We start from the raw sequence: 9,913 nt of genomic DNA on the forward strand, positions 1-9,913 counted from the left end.
GGAGCCTCACTGATGCCCAAAGAGATTAAGACCATGGGCTAATCAGGACCATGAAGATCCCAGGAATGTTCCTGGTCTGCTCTGAGTTAGTTAAACTCAGCCACTGTTGTTCGGGCACCGAATGTATTCAGGGTCATGTGCTGTAAAGGGCTTTGAGACGTTCTGAGCTTGTAAGATGCTGTGAAGAGGATGGGTGAGTAGAGGTTGGCAGCATAGTGCAACTCTCCCCTGATCTCCATACATTTGTACTTTTCAAATGTTGGGGGAGATTTCAAATGCGATTACCCAAACTAGTGTTGTATTCCCTGGAATTTAGAAGGTCAGAGGTGATTTGATCCAGGTTTTCCTGATATTAAGAGGGACAGATAGGGTAGATAGAGAGAAACTATTCCCACTGGTTGGGGATTCTAGGACTGGGGAGTATAGTCTAAAAATCAGGAATGAAATTAGGAAACACTTCCAGACAGAAAGGGTGGTAGAAGCTCGGAACACTCTTCCACAAACAGCAATTGATGCTGGATCAATTGTCAATTTTAAATCTTGTGATTAATCGATTTCTGTTAACCAAAGGTATGAAGGGATATGGGGCAAAAGCGGATATATGGAGTTAGGTCACAGATCAGCCATTGAACGGGCGGGCCAGGCCCGAGGGGCTGAGCGGCCTTTTCCTGTCCCTATGTTCCCATGGGCTGATGGGTGTGGGTCACGGAATAGCAGTCAGGAGCAGAAACCCTGGCTTTAGGATACACGTGACAGTAGGTATTGAGGTCACCCGTGTCGAGTTGGAGTACAGCGTTCTGACTGGTCATGGCAGTGTGTGACGGGGAATACTTATTTTGTACCAGGCCACTGCTTCTGGCTCTTAACGGTCTGAGATCCCTGCCTTCTACAGCCCGAGCTCTACCAACGAAACATCACGGCACTTTACTTTTCTCTTTTGTTCTAAATTTTCTGTCCTGTGCGGATGCGGAAGGATGTGGTTTGGTCGGCAACCCCCAACCGTGTCGGCTGAGTAAGTTGCAAACCAGAGAAGGAACTTGCAGTGCCTTTTTTTGCCAGAAGTCACGTGGCAACTGAGTAACTGAGTTGACGAGGGCGGCAGCTTCTGACAGAAGCCCTCCGGACGCTGCAGAAACTGACCTCAGTGGGGCCAGAGGAAGCTCGGCCCACGTACCCCAGCCGGGAGCCATCTTCTCTTAGGCAGAGACCTCGGCCATTTTGCCTCTTTCCCCAGAACGGTCCTTGACCCCCCCCCCCCTGCCCCCGGAGAGAGCCTGACCAGGGGAGATGGATGTGGGTATATAGGAGTGAGGGGGTGCGGGGGTTGATCAACATGATTTTAATGGTAGGCTTCCTGAATTCGGAGCAGGCGTGGCTGTAATGTGTTGGAAGTCTGATTTTTGTTTTCTTTCTGTCAGGGTGTTTAATGAAGAGGCCCCACCCCCTCTTTAAGATGTGAGGTAGTGAGATGAGATAAAACAGGAAGCAGTAACTCGGTGACAACCGGAATTTGAGTTCTAAAAAGCTGTAGGTGGAAAATTACATGATTCATTAGGGCCCGTCCAATTACCATGGAAGGAAGTAGATGACATGCTGCATTCCACTGGGGCGTTCTCATTTCTCAATGGTGACACGAGTATCACTCCTTGGCACCTCACCATCTGCAACGGTCAAAAGTTTCTCTTCGCTCAAATGCCCGTCCCGCCCTCTCGCCTGTAGCCCCGGATTCCCCCTCCCTCCTGCCTCTTCAAGGCTCCTGGGGGGCCCCCATGGCTGCCCATCGCGCTGTGGTTCCTTACACAAGAGGCCTAGCTGGGGAATTCTGTCGGGCTGCAGGCTCACAGCCGAGCCCAGTCCCATTCTCCCAGCACAGTTTCCAACAAGGGCCGACCGAAATGTCACAGAGGCAGGGACCCTGATCCATTTCCATTTCCCCTTTGTCCGCTTAGAGACACTGAGGCCAATTGTGGTGCCCAAACCTGACAATCCAGCAAACATCAGCTCTCCCAAAACAGACCAGGATCTGAAACAACAGTAACTTGCATTTATCTAGTGCCTTTAACAGAGTAAAACATCCCCATGGTGCTTCACAGGAGCGTAAATCAGACAGAATTTGACCCCGAGCCACATCAGGAGATATTAGGGACAGGCGACCAAAAGCTCGGTCAAAGAGGTCGGTTTTTAAGGAGCGTCTTAAAGGAGGAGAGAGAGAGGCGGAGAGGTTTAGGGAGGGAATTCCAGAGCTTAGGGCCCCAGGCAGCTGAAGGCACGGCCGCCAATGGTGGAGCGATGGGAATCGGGGGATGGACAAGAGGCTGGAATTGGAGGAACGCAGAAATCTCGGAGGGTTGTAGGGGCTGGAGGAGGTTACAGAGATAGGGAGGGTTGTAGGGGCTGGAGGAGGTTACAGAGATAGGGAGGGTTGTGGGGGCTGGAGGAGGTTACAGAGATAGGGAGGGTTGTGGGGGCTGGAGGAGGTTACAGAGATGGGGAAGGATTTGAACACAAGAGACTTTACTGGTCTGTGTGCTCACTGGGTGGTGCCTTTAACATAGGGGGAATGGGTGGGCGAGAAATGTGGGGACGTGATTAGAATTTTAAATTAATCCCTATTGGCAAGTGCGCTTGTCATGACAGGCGTGGAATTGGTCTGATAACAGGCCCTATCTCACTGACTCAATAGAGCAATAGCCACTTGTGTACGGAGCACGGGGAGGGGGGCGCCCATGAAACCAAAAGCCCGGCTTGGAGAGAGGAGAGAAGAAAAAAAAAGTAACTTTAACAGTCAGAGGATTTTTAGAATTGGTGAGCTGAGCAAATGTTGTAGTTATGGGCGGTGTTGTCTTCACTCCAGCCACACCCTTCCATCATTGCTGAATTGGATGACAAGTTGAGGAATTTATTCCCTGCAGCTACATTTTGCAGTTACAGTAATGTTCCAACAACAGCCCACTGAGAGGGGATATCAGTACAGGGCCTACTATCTTAGGCCTGTGTTACTCTGGCACGGTTGCCCCCGTCATAGCATAACGACAGTTGTCAGGGACACCAGGAAAGCCCCTGGAGGAAAGAGTTTCAAGGATTCCACCAGGCTGCTGTTTTGCATGTGGCAATGGGTACTGTACATTACCCAGCCCTTCCATACACCCCATTCTCCCAGGCTGGTGCAGTTCTTCAGGTCAAGCAAACGGGTCACCAAACCACCACCTGGTGTCAGACCTGGCCCAGTGGGTAAACCGCACATATCTGAGTCAGAAGGTCGTGGGGTAGAGCCCCCGCTCCAGAGACATCAGCTCCGTAATCCAGGACGACCCCCTCAGTGCTGCACGGTCGGAGGGTCAGTACTGAGGGAGTGCCGCACTGTCGGAGGGTCAGTACTGAGGGAGTGCCGCACTGTCGGAGGGTCAGTACTGAGGGAGTGCCGCACTGTCGGAGGGTCAGTACTGAGGGAGTGCCGCACTGTCGGAGGGTCAGTACTGAGGGAGTGCCGCACTGTCGGAGGGTCAGTACTGAGGGAGTGCCGCACTGTCGGAGGGTCAGTACTGAGGGAGCGCCGCACTGTCGGAGGGTCAGTACTGAGGGAGCGGCGCACTGTCGGAGGGTCAGTACTGAGGGAGCGCCGCACTGTCGGAGGGTCAGTACTGAGGGAGCGCCGCACTGTCGGAGGGTCAGTACTGAGGGAGTGCCACACTGTCGGAGGGTCAGTACTGAGGGAGCGCCGCACTGTCGGGGGGTCAGTACTGAGGGAGCGCCGCACTGTCGGTGGGTCAGTACTGAGGGAGCGCCGCACTGTTGGAGGGTCAGTACTGAGGGAGTGCCACACTGTCGGAGGGTCAGTACTGAGGGAGTGCCGCACTGTCGGAGGGTCAGTACTGAGGGAGCGCTGCACTGTCGGGGGGTCAGTACTGAGGGAGCGCCGCACTGTCGGGGGGTCAGTACTGAGGGAGCGCCGCACTGTCGGGGGGTCAGTACTGAGGGAGCGCCGCACTGTCGGGGGGTCAGTACTGAGGGAGCGCCGCACTGTCGGGGGGTCAGTACTGAGGGAGCGCCGCACTGTCGGGGGGTCAGTACTGAGGGAGCGCCGCACTGTCGGGGGGTCAGTACTGAGGGAGCGCCGCACTGTCGGAGGGTCAGTACTGAGGGAGCGCCGCACTGACGGAGGGTCGGTACTGAGGGAGCGCCGCACTGTCGGAGGGTCGGTACTGAGGGAGCGCCGCACTGTCGGAGGGTCAGTACTGAGGGAGCGCCGCACTGTCGGAGGGTCAGTACTGAGGGAGCGCCGCACTGTCGGAGGGTCGGTACTGAGGGAGCGCCGCACTGTCGGAGGGTCAGTACTGAGGGAGCGCCGCACTGTCGGAGGGTCAGTACTGAGGGAGTGCTGCACTGTCGGAGGGTCAGTACTGAGGGAGTGCTGCACTGTCGGAGGGTCAGTACTGAGGGAGTGCTGCACTGTCGGAGGGTCAGTACTGAGGGAGTGCTGCACTGTCGGAGGTGCCGTCTTTCAGATGAGACATTAAACCGAGGCCCCCGTCTGCCCTCTCGGGTGGGTGTAAAAGATCCCACGGCCACTATTGGAAGAAGCACAGGGGAGTTCTCCCCGGTGTCCTGGGGCCAATATTTATCCCTCAACCAACATCACTAAAAACAGATGATCTGGGTCATTATCACATTGCTGTTTGAGGGATCTTGCTGTGCACAAATTGGCTGCTGCATTTCCTACATTAAAACTGTGACTGTGCTTTGGCTGTGAGGCACTTTGGGACGTCTGAAGGTCGTGAAAGGCGCCCAAGAAATGCAGGTATATGCCTCCTTCTTCCTTTACGGCTGACCTAAAATAAATCTTGCGATTTTAACTGAAAGAAAGGGACCGAACAGAAAGAGGCAAAATATTTCCTAAACTGTCTCCTTCGAGCAGAGAAGGTTAAGGGAGAAATTTAATTGAGACATTCAAAATCAGGAAGGGTTTTGATGGAGTAAATAAGGAGAAACTGTTTCCAGTGGCAGGAGGGTCGGTAACCAGAGAGACACCGATTGAAGATAATTGGTAAAAGAACCAGAGGGGGAGATGAGGAGAATTTTTTTTACACAGTGAGTTGTTGTGACCTGGAACGCGCTGCCTGAAAGGGCGGTGGAAGCAGATTCAATAGTAACTTTCAAAAGGGGAATTGGAGAAATACTTGAAAAATTTGCAGGGCTGTGGGGGAAAGAGCAGGAGGGAGAGTGGGATGAACTGCTTTTTGAAAGAACCAGCAGAGACATGATGGGCTGAATGGCCTCCTCCTATGCTGTGTGATTCGAAGGCATAAGTGGTAGGGAAACTATTGGAAAAAATTCTGAGGGACAGGATTAATCTCCACTTGGAGAGGCAGGAATTAATCAGAGTTAGTCAGCATGGCTTTGTCAGGGGGAGATCGTGTCTAATAAACTTGATTGAATTTTCCGAGGAGGTGACTGGATGTGTAGATGAGGGTAAAGCAGTTGATGTAGTCTATATGGACTTCTGTAAGGCTTTTGATAAGGTCCCTCATTGGAGATTGGTCAAGAAGGTAAGAGCCCATGGGATCCAGGGCAATTTGGCAAATTGGATCCAAAATTGGTTTAGTGGCAGAGGGTGATGGTCGAGGGCTGTTTTTGCAAATGGAGGCCTGTGACCAGTGGTGTACCGCAGGGTTCGGTGCTGGGACCCTGGCTGTTTGTAGTGTACATGAATGATTTAGACGTGAATATAGGAGGTATGATGAGTAAGTTCGCAGATGACATGAAAATTGGTGGTGTTGTGAATAGTGAGGAGGAAAGCCTTAGATTACAGGACGATATAGATGGGCTGGTAAGATGGGCAGAGCAATGGCAAATGGAATTTAATCCTGAGAAGTGTGAGGTGATGCATTTTGGGAGGACTAACAAAGCAAGGGAATATACAATGGATGATAGGACCCTAGAAAGTACAGAGGGTCAGAAGGACCTTGGTGTACTCGTCCATAGATCACTGAAGGCAGCAGCACAGGTAGATAAGGTGGTTAGGAAGGCATATGGGATACTTGCCTTTATTAGTCGAGGCATAGAATATAAGAGCAGGGATGTTATGATGGAGCTGTATAAAACACTAGTTAGGCCACAGCTGGAGTACTGTGTACAGTTCTAGGCACCACACTATAGGAAGGATGTGATTGCACTGGAGAGGGTGCAGAGGAGATTAACCAGGATGTTGCCTGGGCTGGAGCATTTCAGCTATGAAGAGAGACTGAAAAGGCTAGGGTTGTTTTCCTTAGAGCAGAGAAGGCTGAGGGGGGACATGATTGAGGTGTGCAAGATTATGAGGGGCATTGATAGATTAGATAGGAGGAAACTTTTTCCCTTAGTGGAGGGATCAATAACCAGGGGGCATAGATTTAAGGTAAGGAGCAGGAGGTGTAGAGGGGATTTGAGATTGGTCAAAGAAAATTCTGGAACACACTGCCTGAAGGGGTGGTAGAGGCAGGAACCCTCACAACATTTAAAAAGTATCTAGATGAGCACTTGAAACGCCATAGCATACATGGCTACAGGCCAAGTGCGGGGAAATGGGATTAGAATGGATGGGTGCTTGATGGTCGGCACTGACACGATGGGCCAAAGGGCCTGTTTCTGTGCTGTAAAACTCTCTCAGCCCCCACTGGCCCCACCCAGCAGTAGCACATGAACCTGTATTAAGCAAATCCCGACAGGCGAGTGCACACTTACACAAATCAGAAACACACTGGGGTAGACTTCCTCCCTCACCCACTCCCATCCAAGACAGAGGCTGGGGATTCTGTGGTGAGTAACTCACCTCCTGACTCCCCAAAGCCTGTCCACCATCTACAAGGCACAAATCAGGAGTGTGATGGAATACTCTCCACTTGCCTGGATGGGTGCAGCTCCAACAACACTCAAGAAGCTCGACACCATCCAGGACAAAGCAGCCCGCTTGACTGGCACCCCATCCACAAACATTCACTCCCTCCACCACCGACACACAGTGGCAGCAGTGTGTACCATCGACAAGATGCACTGCAACAATGCACCAAGGCTCCTTAGACAGCACCTTCCAAACCCGCGACCTCTACCAACTAGAAGGACAAGGGCAGCAGATACATGGGAACACCACCACCTGCAAGTTCCCCTCCAAGTCACACACCATCCTGACTTGGAACTATATCACCGTTCCTTCACTGTCACTGGATCAAAATCCTGGAACTCCCTCCCTAACAGCACTGTGGGTCTACCTACCCCACATGGACTGCAGCGGTTCAAGAAGGCAGCTCACCACCACCTTCTCAAGGACAATTAGGGATGGGCAATAAATGCTGGGCCTGGCCAGCGACGCCCACATCCCAATGAATGAATAAAACACCCACCACCAATTAGCAGGAATGTAGACAGGAGAGATTATTGTCCTGATACCATTCTCCCCCCTCGCCACTTTAACATGGATGTTAACAACAGCTTGCAGTGGTTGGTGTTGAGGCTGCAGCAGGTAGAATCAAAATTAGTTTTGGTTTTCCGAGGGACATTCCGAGACCCTCGGGATTGTAGCCAACAGGGATCGTAACCTCACCTCTTTAAACGGTCAGTGTTACTCTGCTGCTGGCCTGTCGGCTTTTTGAGGGATCAGCTGATAGGATATGACCCAGCAGCTGGTTGACTGGGGATCCTTGTCCCGGTTCCTTTCCAGTTCTGAGAACAGACTAAAAATATTATTAACTTATCGCATTTTTGCAGCCAACTTCTTTTCTTTTAATGGGATTTACCCCCACCCCCCCCCCCTTCCATCTTTAAGCAGAGATAAAAGACGGTTCGTGGACTCACTGTGTGAGGGAAGCTCCATCGTTACAGATCCTTTCAACTCTGAATGGAGCTAAAGTGAACGTTAACAGGGGCCGGGTCAAACTCCAGTACCTCACATAACTAACCATTCACCATGCGCTGAGGCCAGATGGTGAACGTCAGCAAGCCATTGGGCCATGGGGTTGCTACACGTCCGATTTTGACCTCGGTGGTGGGGGGGGGGGGGCCCCCCCCAGTACACTCCAACAGGAGCCGCTGGCCATCAATCACAAGCAAGTCTGCTCCCTTTTGCTTTCATTCTTGATCCAAAAGGCGATGAAACTAGTTGCCGTGCATCCTACTCCCATCGCCTCCGAGATCCGCCAGTTCAAAAACATGCAGATATACTGCCCCCAGCAATATAAGGAACAGAGGAAATAGGAGCAGGAGTAGGCCATTCGGTCCGTCGAGTCTGCCCCGCCATTCAAACAGATCATGGCTGATCATCTATCTCTACTCCATTTTCCCCCACCATCCCCAAATCCCTTGATGTCATTAGTATCCAGAAATCTATCGATTTCTATCTTGAACATGCTCAATGATTGTACTTCCACAGCCCTCTGGGGTAGAGAATTCCACAGATTCCCCACCCTCTGAGTAAAGAAATTGCTCCTCCTCTCCCTTATTCTGAGACTGTGTCCCCAGTTCTAGACACACCATCCTATCTAAAGCCACCCTTTCACGCCCTGTAAGAATTTTTTAAGCTTCAATGTGATCACCTCCAATTCTTCGAAACTCTAGAGAATACAGGCCCAGTTTCTGCAATCTCTCCTCATAAGACATTCCCGCCTTCCCAGGAGGGTTGTGGGGACTGGAGGAGGTTACAGAGATGGGGAGGGTTGTAGGGGCTGGAGGAGGTTGCAGAGATAGGGAGGGTTGTTGGGGCTGGAGGAGGTTACAGAGATGGGGAGGGTTGTAGGGGCTGGAGGAGGTTGCAGAGATAGGGAGGGTTGTTGGGGCTGGAGGAGGTTACAGAGATGGGGAGGGTTGTAGGGGCTGGAGGAGGTTACAGAGATAGGGAGGGTTGTAGGGGCTGGAGGAGGTTACAGCAATAGGGAGGGTTGTAGGGGCTGGAGGAGGTTACAGAGATAGGGAGGGTTGTAGGGGCTGGAGGAGGTTACAGAGATAGGGAGGGTTTTTGGGGCTGGAGGAGGTTACAGAGATAGGGAGGGTTGTAGGGGATGGAGGAGGTAACAGAGATGGGGAGGGTTGTAGGGGCTGGAGGAGGTTACAGCGATAGGGAGGGTTGTAGGGGCTGGAGGAGGTTACAGAGATAGGGAGGGTTGTAGGGGCTGGAGGAGGTTACAGAGATAGGGAGGGTTGTAGGGGCTGGAGGTGGTTACAGAGATAGGGAGGGTTTTTGGGGCTGGAGGAGGTTACAGAGATAGGGAGGGTTGTAGGGGATGGAGGAGGTTACAGAGATAGGGAGGGTCGTAGGGGATGGAGGAGGTTACAGAGATAGGGAGTGGTCGAGGAGGCCATGGAGGGATTTGATCAGAAGGATGAGAATTTTAAAATCGAGGTGTTGCTGGACCGGGAGCCAGTGGGGGTGATGGGTGAACGGGACTCGGTGTGAGTTAGGACACGGGGGGCAGCGGAGGTTCTCTGGACAGACTGGGTCAGAACTGGTCTCCATGGCAATGCTCCAGTTAAGGCCATGATTGGCTCACAGCCATTGAGTTGCTGGATTTCGGCTGCTCGTTATTTAAGGAACGTCCAATCGGATTACACTGATGGGAGATTCACTTATTTTTCCTGTTTTTTTTGTTCCTGCCAGAGATTAAGAAGAACTGGGCAGACCATGGGCTGTGGTGGGAGCAGAAAAACCATTGGGTCTTGAATACGAACTGGACGTTGGACAAGTGCGGGATCCAGGCTGACGCCAATCTCCTCTTCACCACTCAACATAAATCGATAAAGCTTCAGCTACCCAACTTGAAAACCGTGAGACTGAAAGCATGTTTCTCTAGTCCAGTCTTCAGATCCATCATCGGCATCTGCAAACTACTCAGTGAGTTCTCTCTCCGTCTCGCTCTCCCTCTCCGTCTCGCTCTCCCGCTCCGTCTCA

This window comes from Heterodontus francisci, chromosome 44, assembly GCF_036365525.1.
Source record: "Heterodontus francisci isolate sHetFra1 chromosome 44, sHetFra1.hap1, whole genome shotgun sequence".
NCBI classification, from domain to species: Eukaryota; Metazoa; Chordata; class Chondrichthyes; order Heterodontiformes; family Heterodontidae; genus Heterodontus; species Heterodontus francisci.